The sequence below is a fragment of the Erinaceus europaeus genome, chromosome 2 (assembly GCF_950295315.1).
Source record: "Erinaceus europaeus chromosome 2, mEriEur2.1, whole genome shotgun sequence".
Taxonomy (NCBI): domain Eukaryota; kingdom Metazoa; phylum Chordata; class Mammalia; order Eulipotyphla; family Erinaceidae; genus Erinaceus; species Erinaceus europaeus.
This window is the reverse complement of record NC_080163.1, coordinates 39,803,279-39,810,161: the sequence shown is the minus strand read 5'-3', so window position 1 is coordinate 39,810,161 and position 6,883 is coordinate 39,803,279. Positions and strand designations below refer to the sequence as shown.

At 42.3% G+C, this 6,883-nt stretch overlaps 1 long non-coding RNA gene across 1 annotated transcript; it reads right to left on the bottom strand.

Moving 5' to 3' along the window:
* Window positions 1-3,841: 3,841 nt before the first annotated feature.
* Window positions 3,842-5,731, bottom strand: LOC132536928 (uncharacterized). The gene is made up of 2 exons (XR_009548456.1): window positions 5,600-5,731; window positions 3,842-4,195 (listed from the first exon to the last, which is right to left on the bottom strand). It is a non-coding gene; the product is annotated as an uncharacterized LOC132536928 (long non-coding RNA).
* Between the last annotated feature and the right edge of the window lie 1,152 nt (window positions 5,732-6,883).

Here is a 6,883-nt window from a genome sequence, read left to right as displayed (position 1 = left end):
CTAACCATGTGACCTTTTTTGAACAAATGAATGTAGTCCTCAGTTTCCTTCATGAAAAGCAGGGACAAGTACCTAGAACTCTCCAGGAATTATACATTAAATCCTACTAAAACAAAAGGTGTGGATGGATTGGTTTAAGGACTCTGACAATTCACATTTTAATGAACATGGAGAGATAACATAAAGTAATTAACGATGCATGAGAACACTACCTTTAAGCTATGTAAAACCTTCATTTTGTCTTTAGCCTTGCATGATGCCAGTACAGTTAAGCATATAACTTTCACTATCATCATTCCCATGTGAATAGTTTTAGTCTGCTGTTGATAGAACATATGCCTTTATAGTGTGTATGTGTGTGTTTGTGTGTGTAACCAAAGCTTCACATATGCTCTCATTGTTCTCTTCCTATTTAGAGGGACATCACAGCACTAAAGATGTCTCTGTTATCATAGCATCTCCTCTATAGCATCTATATTCAAACCTGAGTCACATATCTGGTGATTCAGGTACCCTACCTGGTGAGTTATGTGACCCTCTTTTCTTTAAAAATTTTTTTTGTTGTTCACTTATTAATGATAAAAAGAATCAGAGTATCTCTGGTATATGCTATGTCTGAGATTGAATTCAGGGCATTATGCTCCTAAGTCCAGTGCTTTAGCCACTATACCACCACCTGGGCTGCTCTCTTCTTTATAGATTCATTAACTGCATGATATAGAGAGGTGAGTTAAGTACACTGGCATAAGTAGTGGTAGGAATTCAGGATCTCATGCTAACAAGTCCAGTGCTGTATGTACCACTGTGCCACCTTCTGGGCTGCTATTGTTTAATTTTCACTTACATTGATGGATAACATTCATTCACTCACACTCAACACTTTTTGAAGTCTGACCAATTGCAGGCACCGTAACTTGTCATAGCACTATGGACATAAGAGAAAATAATAATCTACACCAGGACAAACTCAGTGCCTTGACATCATAACTAAATGTCATAAAATAAACTACTAAAATAAATGTATGCTATTGCTTTTGTAAGCTGAATTCAACTACAGGGAATAGATGAAGAAACAGAACAGGTGAAGACAACCAATTAATTCACTATTAATCTTGTTTTCTAAAATCTTTACTATCTACTACTTGTCAGTTCTTAATTTCACACTGAATCCTAATCCTAAAATAGAGCTTTGAAGGACAGGAAGAATGTATTTGAACTCAATTCCCACATTTACACACATACACACACACACACACACACACACACACGCACGCACGCACACACGCACGCACACCACATATATTGTTCTATTATTATCTAAGTCACTATTTTCCAGATAATGCCACCATTGGCTTTCCCTCTTTTATATCCCACTGTAGAATTACACAGGATAGAGCTATTGGGCACTTCCAGGGAAACACAACAAAGAAGAGAAAGATAAGGCAAGTGACTCATAGTCCCCTACTCAGGAGTCTCACAATTTTACTTACTATTGAAACTTTTCTACTGAATTATTAGTATGGCTAAGTGTGAGGTTTGACTTGAGTGTCCATGCAGGATTCATACACAAATAAACTATTACCCAAAGACTCATGTCTGGAACTCTGGGGACGGGATGTGGTTACACACCTATCATCCTGTAGGAACATGGTAAACACTAACCACCAGAGTCTCTCTAGTCTTTAATTAGTTTGTTGCAAGGTACATCAAAGGAATTCTAAAATAGCTTAAATTAGCAAGAAGTACAATAGTTTGTTTAAGAGAAAAACAGGTGTTTCAGAGCAACAAGGTGGGATAGGAAAATGTGTATAAATCAGCACTGTAAAGTCTCCTTTAGACAAACATTCTTTTGTTTTAAGTTCTCTCTTAACTAACTTGCCTAAGGGAAGCCTAGCAGATTTATGGCTGCAATGCCAGCAGGTCAAGCACCCTCCTCATTCATATCAAATATCAAAGTAGCTGTGGCCTGGAGCTTTAGCTCCACTGATATTTACCCATATTTGAGGAGTTAACATATCTCTGCTGGCTATGCAGAATAATTAGGTCATGGGTTGTACAAGCCTTGTGGCAAATACAAACCTTGTGGCATACTGGGATATCTTCCCTGCCTTGTTCCCCACCAGCTAAGTCTATATTTAAGGGCCATTCCTTATGTTACAGATTACTGAAGTAACCAGGAGAGGGTATGTAAATTGGGAATCACTATCTAAAAACCAATAAAATGGTGAACAATTCATGCCATTGGCATCTTTGGAATCAAATAAATTACTTCCCTGGTTTTGAAGTATATCTGTTTCACAGTCACTATCTGGAATGTCAAGAACCAGTAGAAAATATAGCTAGTAGATAGGACCCCATCAATGCAAGACTCAGAATAAAAGGACCCTCTTCAAAGAAGGAAAGATGGACATATTTGACAATGATCACAACTTCTGAGTATAAGAAAGTTCACTCACATTTGAGAAGTAATTTGATGACTGAAACTAAAATTTTATTTAGTAACTTCACCAATCTTCTTCACCCAATATCCTTTCTTTGACATATTCACTACTTTGGTAAATAAAAGGGCCATGTACAAAAGATCCTCTAAAAGTATCCAATAAATCTCCCACAGAATTCTTGGAGGAAAGACTATAAAGACAGACAAGATGACATACTGAACATGTAAAGTCAAACCAGTGACAGCAATGCAAGCAACTACCCTCTGTCCTGTCACCAGATCCTTCCTGAATGGTTAAATGAACACACTGAAGGTTTTGTTTGTTTGTTTGCTTCAAGTTTTCAAATGGCACAACACTAGAAATTGTGTGTAAATGCTACAAGTAACAGAATATTCAAAACCATTTAGTAGACTAAACAATCTGTTGAATGGAGAAAAATGAGAATTATTATTTTTTAATTTAAGCTACTTTCTAAAGTGCCACACAGAATTCTGACTACTGCATCCACAGGTAGATAGACTCTGTTAAGGTGCTTAAAGCTCAGTCATTGATACAAATGAAAAGGGCTTATAAATAGGTAATCGCTGTCTAAAAAGTCTGAACAGGGAGCTCATGACTTTGTGCAAAATACACTTTTAAAGTACACTGATTTCTAGTAATAATCAGTTATGTTAAGAGTAACACCACCTCCCATTAAATATAATCCAAACAAAAGACAAAACGCAACATCTATGGATGTTGTCAAAATAATAGAATTTCTTTCAATTCATGTAACGTCTAAATTCCCTTCTGAATTTAAAAACTATAAAAATACACAAGTCAAACAACATGACTACTAAGGTTTCAAAAATATGAAATGAAATTGCATCAAACTAATCTTTCTTAAAGAAGTGATTGCCAGTTTTGTTTTGTTATTTTGTCATTCTCACATTTTATCACAGATTAACCAATTTCCTACATTTCTCTCAAAAGTCTCTGGTGCTGATTTGTATATTTCAATATGGATAACTTAATAATGACTAAATATTAAATATTAAATGATCAAATAATTACTGGAAGTTACATAGCTATTATTTATTTATTTATTATTTAGCCACCCAGGGTTATCGCTGAGGCTAGATGCCAACCCTATGAATCCACTGCTCATAGCAGCCATTTTTTCCACTTTTTTATTGGATAGGACAGAGAGAAATTGAGAGGGGAGGGAAGATAGAGAGGGAGAGAGGAAGAGAGACACCTACAACCCTGCTTCACCACATCACCTGGCAGATGGGGAGCCAGAGGCTCAAACCTGGATTCTTGAACGAGTTCTTGTGCTTAGTATTATGTGCACTTAACCAAGTGTGCCACTGCCCACCCCCTCCCCGTAGTAATTATTAAAATAACTTAGTATTAGTGACTTAACAGTACAATGATTTATTTTTATTTGTAGTAATCCTTAGTATTCAACAGAAGTCAATCCATATGTTGAACAATACATTGGATTGCAAAGCAATACGTTTTTCTTTTTAGAAGAGGTGTATGTTTGTTTTCAGATGTGGTGTGAAACCCAGAGTTCTTAAATCACATGTCATTTTCAGAACACCTGTTGAGAAAGAAGGAGGGGCTGCAAAGATGATACTGTGTGAAGAAGGGGGCGGTAGAGATCTCCAGCTCTGTTTTTCTCTGTTGTACATTTTCCCAAAGAGTGGCTGGGTGCTGGCTGTAGGGAGGAATGTGAGTAGGTTCACTAAGTCAGGTGCTCAGGGAAGAACCTGTGAGTGAGGAGTCACAGCGTCAAGGTGGGTAGACTCGGTGCCCTCCCCCCCGCCCAGAGAAATTGACCATTTCTGCAACTTCATATTTTGTTGAAAATTTTTGGATGCAACTGGCAACACGGACTAATCTTGAGGGATGTCACTTCCATTCCCAGTAAGGCCCAGAATCCTATCCTCTGGTAGTGAAAGAGACCAGCTTTTATTATTATTTTATTTTTATTATTTTTTACTTGAGAGAGACAGAGAGAAATTGAGAGTGGAAAGGGGAGATAGAGAAGGAAAGAGAGAGAGAGAGAGAATGAGAGAGAGACCTGCATTCCTGCTTCACCACTTATGAAGCTTTCCCTCTGCAGGTGGGAACCCAGGGGCTTGAACCCGAGTTCCCGTGCACTGTAATGTATGCACTTAACCAAGTGTGCCACCGCCTGCCGCCCCCCTTTTAAGTATTACAAAAATGGATAATTCTTCACTAAATTTTATTGATAAAAGTAAATATAATAGGGGCCAGGTGGTGGCGCACCTGGTTAAACACACACATTACAATGTGCAAGTGTACAGGTTCAAGCCCCCGGGCCCCCGACTGCAGGGAGGAAACTTCACAAGTGGTGAACCAGGGCTGCAGGTGTCTCTCTGTCTCTCTCCCTATCTTCCTGGCACCTCTCAATTTCTCTCTGTCTCTATCCAATAATAAATTAATTAATTAAAAGAAAACTCTCAACCTCTTAAAAAAAGAAATATAATAATAATATATAATTTTTGTAATAAAGGTCTATGTATAAAATGAATGGCATCTTTGGAGGAGAGGACACTTCACCTATTAGAGTTCAATAACAGCATTTCCTTTTTTTTTTAATTGATTGATTGGTTAATGATCAACAAGAACATAGGATAACCTCTCCAATAGCATTCCCTTGATGGTTAATGATCAACAAGAACATAGGATAACCTCTCCAATAGCATTCCCTTGATGGTTAATGATCAACAAGAACATAGGATAACCTCTCCAATAGCATTCCCTTGGATCAAAATCCTCCTTAATCGCAAACCTGGAAGCCGAGGCGCCAGGCCCGGGGTCAGCGGGCCCCCCGCGCCTTCAGGCACCGGCTCAGGGCTGAGCCACCGCGGAGGCACAGAGAGCAGATTCAGGGCTGGGGAAAGCCAGGCGGCCAGCCACCTGCGGACACCGGCAGCCTGCAGACCAGACCCGTCCTCCCCGCAAAAGAGTGGGCTGGCTCCTCACTGACAGGCCCGCACCAGGTCTCTACAGTCATGCCCCGTCCGCCCCCGCTTCAGGAAATCAAAGCGCCGCATGCAGGTCGCCCCCGCCTCAGGCAGGACCCCGCAAAGCTCCCTGAGGCTCACCCACGGAAGACCGCCTCGGCCCGGACAAGGAAACGCTACCTTTAAACCTATAGCGCCTCCGCGGGTCTCCGCGGGCCCCAGCATTCGCAGACCAGGTTGTGGGGATCACTCCCCTGGCCGCCCAGTCAGCCCTCTGCTTGCAGCCTGGAAGTAGGGAGAGCGTGAGAGCAGAGACCCTGAAGCCAACAGCGAATCACTACCCCCTGCGTCCCTGTGGGTCCAACCACCCCCCCCCCCCCCCAGTCCAGCCAGACCACGCCCAGAGTACAGTCAGATCACGCCCCCATTCCAACCAGATTACACCCCTAGTCCAGCCAGACCACGCCCCCAGTCTAGCCAGACTACACCTCTAGTACAGAGATCACACCAATGATACAGATAGACCACGCCCCTGATACCGCTAGACCACGCCCCCACTACAGCCAGACACGCCCCCAATTCTTCTTCTAGCATTTGCCCTTCTTCCATAGCCAGTCAACAGCATCAGGTTGAGCCTGATGTAAAGTTTCAAGACCTCCTTTAAATCTGGAGAAGTGGCAGTAGTTGACTATGTGGGTCATAGTCTGTCTGGAGCTGCAGGGGCAGTTTGGGTCGTCTCTGGCTCCCCAGCGATGGACCATAGCGGCGCACTGGCCATGGCCTGTTCCATAGTGATTGAGGAGGGCCAAATCGTAACGTGCTAGGTCAAAGCCGGGTTGACGCTTGCAGGGGTCTGGGATGAGGTGTTTGTTCTTTACCTCAGCTGACTGCCAACTCTGTTTCCAAGAGTCTGGAACAGAGAAGTTCAGTGTAGGCGTAGGAGACCAGATTGGATGACGAGAAGTTAAGCGTTGGACAGGGTGGGCGAAGATATCCGCGTATATTGGCAGGTCCCGTTGAGCGTAGATGTGGGAAATGAACTTAGATGATGCCGCATCCCGACGAATTTCTGGCGGGACGATGTTGCTAAGAACTGGCAGCCATGGAACCAGGTTGGAACGAATGGTTCCAGAAATTATCCTCATGGAGGAATATAATTTGGAATCGACCAAGTGGACATGGGGGCTACGGAACCATACTGGGGCACAGTATTCTGCAGTGGAATAGCATAATGCCAGAGATGATAATCGTAGTTTAGAAGCGCTCGCGCCCCATAGGAGCTGGCCAGTCTTGCAATGATGTGATTCCTCGCGCCCACCTTTGCTGCAGTTTTTATGAGATGATCGTGAAATGACAGAGTGCGATCGAGAGTAACGCCAAGATAGACTGGTTGGGCTTCATGCCAGATTCTCCTATCGTCAAGCTGCACATTAAGCTCATGCGAGGCCGAGGCATGGTGTAGAT